This window comes from Chenopodium album, chromosome 14, assembly GCF_948465745.1.
Source record: "Chenopodium album chromosome 14, dcCheAlbu1.1, whole genome shotgun sequence".
NCBI classification, from domain to species: domain Eukaryota; kingdom Viridiplantae; phylum Streptophyta; class Magnoliopsida; order Caryophyllales; family Amaranthaceae; genus Chenopodium; species Chenopodium album.
In genome coordinates this window covers 47,367,975-47,384,721 of record NC_137847.1, presented here as the reverse complement: position 1 = coordinate 47,384,721, position 16,747 = coordinate 47,367,975, and the positions used below count along the sequence as shown (strand labels likewise).

At 32.9% G+C, this 16,747-nt stretch overlaps 1 pseudogene; it reads right to left on the bottom strand.

Annotated features, from left to right (window-relative positions):
- Window positions 1-11,012: 11,012 nt before the first annotated feature.
- On the bottom strand, window positions 11,013-16,417 carry LOC145578196 (prohibitin-2, mitochondrial-like; annotated as a pseudogene).
- Window positions 16,418-16,747: the final 330 nt, after the last annotated feature.

Genomic DNA, 16,747 nt, shown 5'->3' with positions numbered 1-16,747 from the left:
CATAAAGATGATAATATACCCAGAAATGATGCTGGGCTAATTACTAAGATGATCATATATGCATCACATCACTGATAAGCATAAAGACGCCTACTTCAATGAATATAGTGTACCTATTTAGCTGTGGCGTAGCTAGTTCATGTATACATTTTTGTCGCTTTGAGGTAGAACTTTGTCGAGAGCGTTTAGCAGCACATTGAGTGTCTGGTAAAGACGGACTGCAAATAAAGGTGAAGTCATTTTTTTCACAAACACAATACTGGCTATCCTAAATAGTCTAACTTTTGATGAAGCTATATACCTAGCAAACGCTGATTGCGATGTTCTTTGCGCTGCCCTATTCAATCTACTACAGCTTTTCCGAGATAGGTGAGGAATGCCATAACAACAATCACTACTAAAATTCGGCTAAATTGCGACCGTTTTTTTACGACCGTCCGAAAAACGGTCGCAAAATTCATATTTTGCGACCGTTTTTTATGCGGTCGCAATATTACGACTGCTTTGACAACGGTCGCAAATTTGCGACCGTTTTACGACCGTTTTTAGCCTTTTAGACGGTCGTTAGGATGTTTGAACAATTAAAAATAATTCCAAATTAAAATAAATCGTTTGCGACCATCAAAGACGGTCGTAAAATGTCATAATCTGCGACCGTCAAAGAGACGGTCGTAAATGTCAAAATCTGCGACCGTCTCTGACGGTCGTAAACGTCATAATCTGCGACCGTCAAAGAGACGGTCGTAAATGTCAAAATCTGCGACCGTCCCTGAGACGGTCGTAAATGTCAAAGAGACGGTCGTAAAAGATCCTTTTTTTAATTAAAAAAATACGGTATAAAAGCATACCTTATTCACAAACCCTAATCTACTTCAAACTCCCACACGCCGCTCACCCCTCCTCTTTCTTTTCTCTCTCCTGCTCTTTCTTTCTTACTTCTCTTTCTCACGCTCCTCTATCTCTTTCTTCTCTTTCTCCATTTTTGTTCACTCTCACGCCCCTCCATCTTCATTCTCTTTTTCTTCTTCATTTTTTTCAGAGTTGTAGTTTTGGTGTACGTATTTTCTTTGACAAACAAATTATGGTATGTATTAGGATTTCTTCAACAAACGAGTTATGGTTTTTCATGGTCAAATTCGACCTTAAAAATTTCAGATCTGGAGTTTTCTTGGTCGAATTTGACCATATAAACCTAAAGAGGAAGATATATTATGAAAGGTATGTTTATTTTTCTGAAAATTTTGTTTATTTTCGAATTTTTTGGTTGAAATTCGTTTTTCGTTCGAATTTCCATGTTTGTTTGATTTTGTTATCGATTTTTAATTGCATTTCTGTTCGAATTCCTTTGATTTTTGTTTTATTTCGAGTTTTTCATAATTTTGTTCGAATTTGTTCTATATTTGTTCGAATTTCATAGATTTTTTGTTTGATTTTTTTGTCGAATTTTTTGTTCGAATTGTGGGTTTAATTGTTGTGGGTTTAATTTTTTTTTTTGGGTATAATTTTTGGGCGATTTTTTTACTTAATTTTTGTTCGTTTTTTGGTTTAATTTTTGTGCATTTTTGGACGATTTTTTTTATTTAATTTTTGTTCGATTTTTTTTTATATAATTTTTGTGCATTTTATTTGTTCGAATTTGTTCTTTGTTTGTTCGAATTTCATAGATTGTTTGATGATGTTTTATTTCATTTTTGTTTTGTTCAAAATTATGTAGGTGATTTTTTTTTCTTTTTCTGTTTTTCTGGGTTAAAGTTGGGTAGGTGGTGGTGGGTATTGGTGGTTGAAGGTGGGCGAAGGTGATGGTGGGTAGAGGGTGGCGGAGGCGGGTAGTGGTGGTGCGTGGTTTAGGTGGGTTCTGGTTTGGGTACGGTGGATCTGGGTTAAGGGTGGGTGGGTGGGTCTTTTTCTTTTTTTTTTGTTTTTTTTAATACTTTTAGCGACGGCTTATGGCGGTCGCTAAATTCAATATTTGCGACCGTTTCATAAGGCGGTCGCAATTTTTAATATTTGCGACCGTTTTTTTAACGGTCATTGAAAATAGGTAAAACGACCGTTAAAAATCTGCGACTGTCAAACGGTCGTAATATTATTTTTTTGCGACCATCATAATTACGACCGCCTTGTTGCGACCGTTGACGGTCGCAATTATGTATTGCGACCGTTTTCACTACTTTTTGCGACCGTTTGCGCCGGTCGCAATTTGGCCAATTTTTAGTAGTGAATCTAACACACAATATATAGCAAATACTGTAGGGGAGAAACAATACAAAAACACAGATATATAAACCAAGATAAACTGGAAATAATTTCAGCTAAGGCAGTACCCATTGTTACTGCTGCAGAGCAATTTCGAAGAATTGAAACGTAATAAGATTTCCCAAAACCTTCTGTAGATTAAATCTGTAATACCTGTAAAAACAGAAAACCATGAACCATAAGACAATAATGAACAAAAGTACCCTCTCTGAAAGGGTACATAAAGGCAGAAAGAGCAACATTTTACATACTAAAATAGGAAACGCAAAAAAACTGCATTCATTCAAAAGAGGCCATAGTCAAAGAGGGTACATAAAAGGCAAAAAGAACAACAATTTACATACTAAAATAGGAAACGCAAAAGAACTGCATTCATTCAAAAGAGGCCATAGTAGGCAGTACAGTCAAAGTAGGAACATCATTACATGAAAAGGATTCAGCTACAGGATTTCACCAACAGGATACCATCTATTACATATGCTTCATACATATATTAATAATGGACAAAAGCTGCCTAATAAATTTACTATACCCTAACCAAAGGACTAACATCTGGTTACATACCCTTAATCACCTAAATCCAAAAGGCAGTTAGACATACTAAACATAGCTATTCAACCCTAGCACATTTATAGACAGCCTCTAAATCTGACAGGCCAGCAACAAGGTTGTCAGGAATCTGGACTCCCACACCACTGGTAGACGGCTCACTCCTATCAATCCTGCGCTTAGCCGGAAGACTTGGTGGGAGGGCTAAGACTAGAATTTGATTTGGTTCATCAGTTGGCGTCACACATGCATCATTACCTAAGCCATTAACAGAATCAGCTTGCTTTGAACTGCTCTCCAAGCATTCAAGATGACCCTTCAAAATCAAATACCTCTCCCTTATCAAAGAACATTCTCCACTGATCTTTGCTGCAGCACCATAGTTAGCATCAACTATTTCTAGATTGCAAACAGAAGCTATAAAGAAACATGCTTTCTTTGCAACTCGCTGCTCAGCAATGTACACTTTAGGACAGGGGTCACTGAAAATGCACTCCATGGAGATACTATTACGAGGGCAAGTCACCATTAACCAAGACATATAGCCATGTTCTTCTAATCTAGTGGTTTCAATGCCAGTCATAGAAACACCAGTCTTCCTAACTAAGACTCCCAGAAACTGGACAAAATCCAATGAAACATGAACATCATGAAACGATGCATCCTCCCTTGTACTGCATTCTGCACGTATGCGACTTAAATCTTCTCTGTCCTGCACCAACTCAGCACATCTATTCCTATACAATTTGACACACAATCGATACATCTTAATGCGCTCATAAGTGAAATCAGACACGCGCACACTAAACCGTCACATCAATCTCTTCACAGCTTTGTGGGCCGCTCTTTCACGAGACTCTTCCACTGAACTGGCATCTCCACCATAGAAAATGAACTTTGTACAAGAGTTTGGCTTATTAACCTGCACAAAGACATTATTCTTAGCAGCATCTATAAATCCATAGACCGGTGATGGAAACTGCAACCAAGCAACAACCTTTTCCAAAAGAGGCTGAAAAGGAACAAAAACTCTGTTTGACCGTCTAGCCATAACCTGTAATGGCAAAAGCGATGTTCAAGCCAAAATTGTTTAAGAACAGGAAAGGGCTTTCTCTCCTAAACAACGCCACTGAGCCCTACTCACACCAAACTGTAAAATATAATAAAATTCCACTAATAGAAAATCTAATCACAAAAGAAAGGCTACAATGCAAACAAAGAGAAATCACATAAGAGATAGAAAAAAAGTACGGGTATCTTTAAAAAAAACACACACAGACGTAAATAAGTATTCTAAAAGCCACATACACTCCACCAAAGCACAACCATGCCATTGTTGCTCTATAACAAAAGGAAACTTTAAATTTTAAAAGGCATATAGAGGAAACAACTTGATAAGTCCAAAAAAATCTACAACTTTGTTCCAGTCCATGTCGATTCCCCACCCCTGTCTACTTGATTAAAGGCAACCATTGCTGAACACTTACTCATACTCTATCATTAGTTAAAATTGAAGAGTTATGCCATGTTAAAACAACCAGACATATATTTCTTGTCCTCTATACACAATAATTAGCAGCTACTATTTCTCCTAAAGTCACATGTGGAATAGACTAAATAAACACTTAATTAATAAACAAAACCTTGTTATATGCAAGCTACCAGTAAAGCAGCACATAGAAAACATTGTATTAACTATACAACATCCAATACATAAAAGGAAGCAGAAGAAGTATTTTAACAAATGTCCAACAACAACACCACAAACAATGCTATCAGTGAACCTGTAACCCCAAAAAAATGAAATAAGAAAATATAAGTCAATCAATTTATTTGTTGGTATTCCTATTACCACAACAATTTAACCCATCTATCTATTATATTCATATCCACACTACTAAGACAATGTAAACCATTCTATGAAGACAATTTTATCAGCATTTCTCAAAGGCTGCAACACAATTGTAACAGCCTAAACTAAATTAACAAAAGCACACTCACACACAACAACAAAATTGAAACCACTATCATGAACATTCAACGAGCGTAGACGCATCTGTAAAGGGAATTATAAGAGACTTCCAACACATTGTAGAATTGCATATTCAGTATTAGTCATTGTATCACAGTCCATATAATAATCTGTTAGTAATTTAAGGTTCAATTTGCTAGAGAATCCAAAACAGAACACATATGGACAAATGAAGACTGTACTATAAGTAATGTAATATCATCCACAACAAAGTACCACCTCTCACACAAACGACTCTGCACAAGGAACTCAAATCACCCACCACCAGAAAGAAACTGTTACTGGGCAGGAATCGCTTGCCATGTCCAAAAAAATGGACACCCTCAGACTATATATATAGACTATGGTCAACAAGCGCACCGCCATCAATAACCCTAGAAAAATCAGGATTTTTTTTTTCCTTGTACAAGGACACTGCAGTGGTGCCCAAGTAAGCCATTCCAATGCAAGAAACATCAAACAGTAATTATAATCCTAACCTGAGATACAATGTATCTACAATCCAAATAATGAAAGCCTAGATAGCAAAAAGAGCAACGGAAACATACCAGGCATTCTGAAACATCCAGCCGCCACAGAAAGAGAACTCCATTCCAGACCTGATCATCAAGCCAAAAGGCTCGCAAAACAAACCAGCAGAAGATCCAAACCTAAGCAAGTAAGCAAAACCGAATCAGAGCTCCAAAACACAAAACTACTCGTACAAGCAACAAGCACCTTAGCTGTCAGGCAAACAAAGGCATGAAGAACAGCTGGATTTTCCATCACAGATGGCAAGATAGGAAACAACTGGCAGCAAGAGCAAACTTGGCATTTCATTTAAATTAAGGGTATCTATGTAATAACACCCAAAAGTATTATTCACCAGGTACAGTTATTTCTTTTGCATGTTTTATAATGGTTATAGATAATTTGAATAAGAAAGAAGCTCAAGTCATAAATCTTGCTAGTTTTATCTCACAAAACTCTCCAATTTGCTTGTTAGGTGGTTGGGTTTGTGAACGGGTCATTAGCTATCACAATTTCGACATCTTGTCTTCGAAATTTTGGCTACGTCACTAGTACAGACTCTATTCCCAACTTTGTATTTATATACTCCATGCTATAATTTGTTTTTAAGTATATTATTCTCACGAGTACTATATTTACCCCTACCATTCTTCACTCTGACACTCTCATCAACTTAAATTCAAAAAGTAACTTGTTTTTAAGTAAATTATTCTCACGAGCACTATATTTATCCCTACCATTCTTCACTCTAACACTCTCATCAACTTAAATTCAAAAAGTAACTCCTCTCTTTGAAGCAAATAAAAGGGGACAGACACTAGAAACCTATTCTGATTTATTGAATTGAGCTGAACTGAACTGATTGAAGCATAACTGAACTGAATTGTTTATGAGAGAAGAAAATTGGAAACTGAAATAAACTGAACTGAACTGAACTGAAATTAAGCTGAAAAAAACAGGCCCTAGATCACAATAATGAAAAAAAGATTCAAACAACGTATAAATACTTCATAAATAAATAAATATGCAAAAAGGCAATCTAATGATTTAGTACCATGCATTAAGCTATTGTCGTTGGTAGTTAGATGGTCAATCTATGGTTGGATCTGCTAACACTATAACGCCGTAATCACACTTTATTCTATACTTCATCTACGTATACATACGATATGTTTCTTTTTGGCTGCGTCAACAACTCAAAATATTGGGTTCTAGAAGCAATCATTTTACTGTAATAAAATAAAATATTTTGACTCAACTTTCTCAAATTTTTTCCAATCACATAATGCATGGATGAATAAATTAACCGATGGAATACTTGTCAATCTTATATTCGGGTGTAAAATTATATTATTTTATATTTTCATTCATAAAAGTAAGTAAATTACTACTCTTTCTGTCCCATAATATATAAGATGTTGGATTTTTTTCACTGTTTATGTATTAGGTTTGACCATAATTTTTTACTAACATAATAAAAATATATTTTATCATATAATATGTTGTAAGATAGGTTTTAATATAAAGTTTTATAATATAATTTTAAAAATAATTTTTATTAATATTTAATTATATGCAAATAAAGTTAAATTAGTGTATTGGCATGTGTGCAATGTTTGACTGTATCATGTATTATGGAACAGAGGGAGTATTCTATATCGATCATTTGTCATAAAATAATACTTGCATTTACAACCTTATTACATGTCATGTTTATTTTGGGTATTATATGTATGTTTATTGATTTTTATTGGCCAAAACATCATTTGAAAGCTATAATTTTTTTTTCTTTTTTTTTAAATAAATTTAGTAATAATCATAATAGTTTCACTCAGACTATACATATTTTTGTTCGTTAAATCCTCGGAATTTTAGTTGTTTCATTTTGGTCAGTATTTTCACTTTGACCTTCGTTTAATAATACTCCATATCTAGCTATTACGGAGTAAAAATTATATAGACTTGTAAGATTATGTTAGATTCATTTTTTTAATATAAGTATAATTTTTAATTGGGTAATGTTATATGTAGCCTAAGGGTTATATATAAGCATTAAATATACTCTTGAAAATTGTATAAAATTAGGAATTCATGACAAAAACACGCGTAAATCAATGTTATTAGTATTTATATTTTGATAATTTCTTAACTTTTTATGATTTTTAAGTATAAATTTAATTCTTATATGTAACTCTAAGGACTATGTATAATATTTTTCTTTTTATTTATACTCCGTATATAATTAATGATATCAATGGTTACTTGGTGATCTAAATGTTGATGATTGTGGATCAGTGTTTTGCACTTTCAAAATCTTTGACTTGACTACATGAAATTTAGAGTTGACTGGTAGGCAGCATGTATGTACAATGCCAAAGAAGTTGCTCAAAGCGTAATTTTGTGATTTGTGTCACATTTTCTAGTCGGGTTTCTAGAGGCTGAATTATTGTAATAATTGGGTCGTGTCAAGATTATGTTTAGACTGTTTAAAGCAGTCTAAACACAAGCAAAACTCCACAGCTAATTAATCTCCAACGGAGATTTTTTATTTTTTTTTTTTAAGGAAACGAATGGAATACTTAATCTCATCATTTTTTTTAGTAAGGCAAAGGTAAAAATATAGTTATTACAATTATAATTGATGGGCAATTTAGAATCACACTTGTATTGTTTGAAGACAATCAATATTTTTCTAAAAGCTGTTTTCTAACAAAATTGTTCTAATATACTTCTTAAAGGTGGAATATAGCTGCAAATTAAACAAAGTTCACAAATCTGCTAAAATGAGTAATATCTAACTTTTTTGGCAAAGTTGTTTGCTTAATTTTTTTTGGACATAAAACCAAGCACTGATTGATACTCGTACATCATATGCAAGATATTGTTTGAATGTACTACCTCCCTTAATGGTTATAACTTTGGAATATTTTATATCTCACAAATAATATCTTAAAGTTGCAAATAACCATTAACGGAGGTAGTATTTATTTTGGCTCAGGTCATTTTTAGGTGTGTGGCAAGTCACTTAAATTAGCCAAAATAAATTATCAAGTAATTTTAACTCATAAACTATCAGATACTCGACACCATATAATTCAATTTCGATTTAAGAATTCACCATATTACATACTCCCTTTGTTTTTATTTAAGTACCTAATTTAATCGTTATAATCGCCAATGTTGAACTTTGACGGACAATATTTTTAATTATGAATATTGTATACTTGTAGATAATATAAAGTTTTTAACAAATATCAACATAATTATATTTAATATTATACGAAGTATATAGATGATAAATTTCAAACTGGAATGTTCAAATAAAAACAGAGGGAGTCGAGTAAAAGTCAATTTTCTTATATCCACCAGTTGATGATAAGCAATATTACCATGGAGTAGTATAATAATTCATAAAGGGTGGACCACGTCAACGGTTACAAACCTAATCCTGAACTATTAATGACACGTGGACAACGACATTTAAACCCTCAATCCATTGATATCATCTTATGATATCATCTCAATCCATTGATGATGAAATGACTAAAGAGACGAACATGCACCGAAATTGGATAAAGGGAATAAACCAACAATAAAACAAAATCATTCTTCAATTTTTAGTTTCATTTCATGTAATGAAATCATTTAATATTAATAAACACCATCATTTTCTTTATGGTCTACATACACAACCATGAATAATAATAATAATAATAATAATAATAATAATGTACAAGAAAATCTACCTTCTATTAAAAACTCGTAAAAAGTTATCATGACAACTACCACTTGTAAAATTTCTCATACATCAATAGATTCTCTCATTGATCTGTTTCAAAATATTTTTCATTTAACTCATATAATCTGAAAAAAAAAAGACAAATATTTAAGGAGAACCAAAGTATTTTTTGTAAATTAAAACTACTTTCTCATAGAATTAATTGTCACGCTGATACAATACTTTAAAGTGCTAAACTCGTACGATTGTTGTTGTGGTTTAGAGCCATAACGCGCCGGCTTGTTTGAGAATAGGCACCAATTCACCGGAAAGATGAGTAGCCATAACCTTTTCTAGGCCACCAAAAAGCTCACCACCCACAAACACCAAAGGAAATTGCAAGGTGTTTACACTATTATTATTATTATTGACTACAAATTTTGACAAAGAATTAATCAAAAGAGATTCATTAGCATTACTACTATCAATCTCAAACACAGGAGGATTAACTCCTAACCCAAGCAACAATTTCCTTACCACATGACACATACAGCAACCTCGCTTTCCGAACACGATCACCGGATTCTCCTTCACCAAACTCTCCATCGTATTATCATTATCATTATTATTATTGTTATTACTCTCAACATTATGACCACTATTAGAGGAGGTACTCGCCACCAGTACCGGTGGGAGTACCTCCCATCTCTTATAGGGCAATGCCTCTTGCATCACACAATATGTATACAAGTATAAATGTATTAAGACTAATAGGGAATAATATTTGGAGTGATAAAAATAAATGTGATAATATAAAGTTTGAAATAATATTATGAGGGGAAAATAGTGGAGAAAAGGGGGAGTTTGGTTGGTGGGAAAGGGTGGAATTTATATAGGAAGAGAAAGGGTGATGAGTTGGACGTCAACTATAGATAAAAGGTGGGGTAAGAATGACGACATAAATAGCGTCACTTACACTGTGAGTGGGTCGTGGATTACGTCAATAATGGCTGGAAAATATATGGAGTGACGTAAGCATTGACGATGACTTCTTACATATCCAAATAAAATTAAAAGGCAAATTCTATCATGTAATGGGCTAGATTTTTAGGTGGTTACGGTTGTTAATTAATATTATCATGCTACTTGGTTGGTTTAATAAAATATATAGTTATATTTAATTTTAATTGATTTATTAATACTAGACTATTTGAGTATCAAGTTTGCGTATTAATCGGTATACTCTTTTGTAAGATTTGGTATGTATAAAGATTGAGTTAGTTGAAGTTCAATGATCTGGCCAAAAAAAAAATGTTACGTTGATTTTGTTTTGTTTTTTAGAGATCATTTTATGTTAGCTTGTTGTAGAGTTTTGTTGATTAGGGAATTTATATAATTTTATGGGGACAATTTGGATACAATATATTATTTTTTCGAATTATTTCATTTTTTTGGTGTCAAAATCAAGTTCATACATAATTAATGTTTATAATTGTCCAAAAATTTTGTTATTGGGTAGAGAAAAGAAAAGGAGGTGAAGGAAGTGGTATGAGAGGAGAGAGAGTTACTAAATTGAAAAAAATCACAACAAAAGTGTCAAGTTTATTACAAGTAGGCTGGAGTAAGAAAATTACTATATTTTAACAAATATATTCAGAATTATGTAGACGGGAATATTATTGTATATTTTATAACACGTGATAAAATAGAAGTAGGTATGTCAAAAGAAAAACCAAGTTTGTTTTCCTTTTCTTATATAGTAACATGGAATTCATATTTGTTGGATAGTACTCTTATTTTATATTACAATCAATTGTTAGTAGCTAGCTGATTTATTTGGCTTAAGGACGCCAATGGATGCGAGTTTTATTAAAGATTGGAGACAAATCTACAATCCCGCATGGGCCGCATCTGCCCCATTTTAGTGGTGGAAATGGATATGAAAGTCTAGTTGGAGATAGAAGAAGGACCAATATCAGCATCTAAACCCATCTCATTAACATTCCTATCTTTATTATACAACGAATTAGTAGAACAAATTATGTTATATCTACGAATTAAAAGTTTGTCAATATTTACCTATCACAATATGCTTAAATCAACAATTCAAACTTCATTATTTGTTAGTGTCCAAAATATTTTACTTTATTCAAATTTTATGTTAATATTATATCATCAACAATTATACATACGTTGAATTTCTAATAGGATCACATATAAAATGAAGTATTTCGTATTAAACATGAAGTGACGCATATTTTTTATGAGTTACGGGTAAAAACACTTATGAAACACATCACCTGTGGAATTATGGGAATATGTTAGACATACACACACATACATTGAACACCATCCTCTTTAAGTTAAGAAGAGAAAGAGAGACTCTACAGCTAGTCTACACACCATTGATTATAAACTTCAAAAAGTTGACACGTAAATGCATTTACACACAAGTAAATAATGATAAAATAGCAAGTATATTGTTCGTTTGTTCCCATAGTTTGAAGTGAGTTATGCTTGCTTGTTTGGGAGTGGGAGATATCGATGACGGTCCAACGCGGCACACATGGGTTTGCGCCGACCATTATTATCACTAGCCAAAGAAAGAGGCAACCAAAAAACTACCATCATATATGCATATAAAATACTATACACATAAAATAAAGATGTCATTTTCTTCATTATTTTTCCACTAATAAGTTTCATAAGAATAATGGTCTAGTATGGTAAAGATGTTTGCCCTTTTGTGGGTAGTGGGCCCCATTTCACGCAAGTTTTAATGATTTTAATATAAGGTGGCCAAGGCCAACTATTGTTGGCATTGAAAATTCTATGGACCGTATATGCTAATCTTATAGGTTCCTTAATATTGGACTAATCACATCGTTTAACTAGGTATATATAGTTCTTTAATTATTAGTTCTGTTCAAACTATGAGAAGTTGAGAATCATCTAACAATCTCATCCATGGACTTCAAATCAAATAATAAAAAGAGAGATTCCATTATAACCGAAAGATCATTCCTTTGGAGCATTTAGTACATTTTTTAAAAAGAAGAGAAGGAGAAATTATCTAACATATACTTGAGTGTATACTTTTACAAGTTTCTGATGTCAAAAGTGTAGATTCATATATTTAAGTTGTTTTTGTCAATGTAGTTTTATCAGTATTCTCTATTATATAAAAAAATTTAAGTTTATTCGTAGTTTCACAATCTAATTGTAAAGTTTGCTAAACATTAATAGGATATTTATATTGTTAGTTGAGACGAACATTACAAGAGGGGGGGTGAATTGAATGTGAGTTCCTATTGACTATTTTTGCAGAATATAAAACAGAATATAAATGGAACTTGCAATACACACAGGATTTTACGAGGAAACCTTCCAGGGCCCAACTGGAAGTAAAACCTCGACCCTCTAAGGGATTTCCAACACAAAACCAATCCATCCACTATAATAGGGCAAACACACAATTTACAACCTATTATACTCAGACCTTTACTCACAAGTTCTAGATAGAACTTGCTACGCAGTAGAACCCTATTCTACCCAACCTAAGTCCCTGACTTAGATTCACTCGTACTCCCTGAGTACTCTCACTCTCAGCCTCAATTTAGAAGCTTACAAAACTGTATGCAAAGATATAATTCACTCACCCAAGAACCCAACCCATACAAACAATTGACCTCTAGTATATGAAAGGAAATCTACACATGAAATTCGAAACTAATATGACAAAGTATGGACTTGGCAAACTTACACAATGAAGCACTCATCGAATTCTTCACGCATAAACTCACAAGAGAAATGTGAAATGTGACTTCTACTATTTATACAAGATTAACTCGTTTAGAAAGTAGGGTTTTACAAGATAACTTAAGTTAAGTTACTAATTATCACAAAACACGTTTTTAAGTAATTCTTTTGTGAAAAAAATCTTTTTAGAAAACTTAACAAAGATAAATTATGAAAAGAATAATATCTTTTAGTAAAACTGAATTTTATGAAATAAAATCTTTTTAGTAAATCTTTTCATAAAACTTATCTTTTTTAATCTTTCCTAATTTAAGCTCGCCAAGCTTTTGTCACGTTTCTAATAGATTTCATATATAAACCTACCAATCATATTTACAGCAATATTAAAGAATATAAACTTAACAAAACTAAATTACCTCGTCAAATATTGTATTCCAGGATACTTGGGCTTCACGGCTTCACGCAATCCAGGACTAAGTTCCTGCTGTCACTTGTTCTTCAACTCTTAGTTGGAACTTCGAAGGCCAAGTTCTTGTGGAACTTGCTGTCTTCAACACAGACTAAGTTAAGCTTCTCAACTTGCTGTCTTCAAGTTCCTGTTAGGGAACTCAATTAGTTCTTGTAAGAGAACTCTTTTTCTATTTTCTTTAACTTTACTTGGAATCTCCTCGAGTCTTCATAGTTAGGTTACTCTTCCACTTTCAAAGACTACATCACCTGTTCTAATTTCAACACTTAGAAAATTCTTATTAGTTGAAGTTTGCTCTTTGTGTTCATCATCATCAAAACTCTTAAGCTTCAACAAATATGATATCCATCAATTAAAGTATTTAGGTTTCATTGAGAAAGCCAAACGCTCTTGATCTTCCTTATTCTTGTTTCATGGGATTGAATTGTGTACTTTTGTAAGATTTCATTGTCAACTAATTTCTCTTTTAGAGTCTTGGGTGTCTTAAGAAAACAAACGTATTTTTTCTCATGCACATTGTATTGTGGAAGAGTTCCATGCTCTTAATTAGCATATACTTGTAAATGATTTGATCCTCCAAGTTTTAATGGTACGGTGTTAGTAAATTGTAACACTATTAACATTAACACTAACATTAACATTAACATCTTATATTAATTACAATAACCGAGGATATAACTCAAGCCATAGACTAATATTTTCCCTTACAATCAAATTAATGGATAGTTAATAGCTAACAAATTAATCCACCAAACATCAATATATTTTGTAATATCAACTGATAATCATTTAAATCCAACGTGTGTTTCTAAGAGTAAGATCAACGGATGACCAAATTTTTGGTCATAATATAGAAGGATTTTATTAATAAAATAGGAGAGAAAACAATAGACGACTTAGTCATTTTCATTATTTAAGTTGGTTCTTAAAAAAAAATTATAGCACATATGAAAAGCACCGAATATTATTATTAATATTTTTACAATAGACCAACTATAAAAAAAAAAAAAATAAATAAATAAATAAAATGATGACCATATTTTTTTGGCAATCACTAGGATTGTTTGATCATAATAGGTCAGTAGTTTGTAGTTAGAGCACATAACTTGCCAAAAACAAAATTGCCCAATAGCAATTCCTATGTAGAAATTGGAAAAAGCACTTTGGACAAACTATTTGTTTATTTTCCTTGGTAACTGAATCATTTACTTGTTGGAACCTTTGGCAGATTCAATGTTTAAGCTCTTAAGGTCAATTAAAAGATTATCTGAAGACATATACACTTTGTTCTCTGCATTTGAAATTGTTTGTGCTGTCTCTTTTGATGCTTCAATGTGTCTCAATGCTATGAATGCCTGATTATTGGACACCGCCTCGCCAATTAGCTCGGCACTCTTTGCTTCACCCTGCACTTAATCACAACATGTTAAATTCGCAATCCCGTTTTACTAAACTCGGAGGGTGGGACAATCATCGAGAAAAGTAGAAACTACGTTAACACTTTATATTTTATAGACGATGTCTTGTAGTATTTCTTTTTTCTAAGGGGTGACTTTTACTTTTAAACAACATAACAAAATTACCGTGAAATATGACTCTATCTAAGCCTCCTCTGTTGGTAGTACGACACATGATAAAACCTAATATAAGAGGGTCAAAACCCAATAACGACAGGCCCGGCCCTTACTGTTTACTGGCCCCTAGCCCAATGACCAAATTTATTTATAACATGAAAGGTTAAAGAAAGAAAGAGTTGTGAGTAAATCACCTGAGCTCTGATGATAGCACTTTGTTTCTCTTGCTCAGCTTTCTCTACAACAAACTTAGTCCTCTCAGCATCTTGTTGAGCAATCTGCTTGGCTTCGATTGATTCTGTAAACTCCTTTCCAAAATTCAAACTCGTAATCGACACATCATCAACCTCTATGAAGAAATTGGATGCCCTCTCCGTTAATATCTTCCGTATCTCCCTACTGACATTCTGCAACAAACAAAATTTTAACATACAAAACTTTTCATTTCACCTCAAGCACTCGTGTCATATTCTTAACACTCCCACAAAGCTTATAATAGATTACACTTACCACATGTTAGACCAAACTTATGGAAATTTTGCATAACGTAGTTTAAGTAGGTGTAACACTTTAGATATGAGTATCCTAGTGCGAGTAACATTGAATCAAAATATTACCTCTCTTTGAGTAAGGAGCTGACTAGCATTGTATTAGGCAATTACAGCCTTAAGAGTTTCATGAATGATAGAAGGTAGCACTCTTTCGTCATAGTCCTCGCCTAGATGTCTATAGATTCTTGGTAATTCATCAACTTTTGGACGAAAAAGGACACGAATTCCTATATTAATCTGTTGCATAAACTTCAGAGCATCAATTCCAAAGAGTTTGTTATTTTCAACTGAAATCCATAAACTTTTTTTTTTTTTTTTTTTCGTGTTGATGACACAATAATTGATGCCAACTAACCTTGTTGACATCTATAAACTTTGCTCCGTAATTGTACAAGATAATGAACAAGTAAACAAACATGAACATATACCATCTGGAGGTCATGGCTTCCTGTGGTACTCTCTACAACATGAGGACGTGAACGAATGTCGTAAATAATTGGCCTCTCCAGCCAAGGAATCATTGTATGTGTACCTTCAGGATAAACCTGCACATAAATATGGGAAGTCATGAAATCGAGTAGGATTTCCAGTATTTGGAAGTGTATAAACTGTTAGGTGGTTGATTGAACGTCTTAATTGCACATTTGTCAACCAATTCAAACCATTTTTGATATTCCCACGGAACTAAACCTCATGTATATTTTTATGTCAACCAAACAACCACTAAATGTAAACGAGGGGGAGCATATTTCAACACGAATCAAGTATTGTACAATGTAATTTCATGAGAAGACAGATTCATCAATATGATGAGTCGTTTTATGTTACCTTATCCTTGATACCATCAATGCAGCTAAAAATTATAGCTCGACACCCAGGAGCTACACTGTAAAAGCTGCTATGTATTGAGTAGGCACCAAATACTCCAACCATGCCTACACCAACTAACTTTGAAATTGCGAAGCCAAATCGCCGCAGCTTCATACTCCATTGATTCATTATATTGTCTAGGCAAGGGTACCTGCCCTGATTAGCGAACAATTTTGTCAAAACAATATCATATTATTCTTATATTTCTTAATAAAAACCTATGATAAAAAATCAAACTACTATTACTCTTCTATCATAATTTTAATATCATAGCACATCATTCTCTTTAACTACGCAACAAAGATATATAATACTTGCTCCGCTTTTTTTTAATTGTAACTCTATGTAACGAAAATGCTTACATCACAACAAAAAAAAAAAAATACAGAGCAGAGTATGTGCGTAAATATTGCAAAAATAAAAACGTTGCATTATAAAAAAATCAATAAGGTACGATTT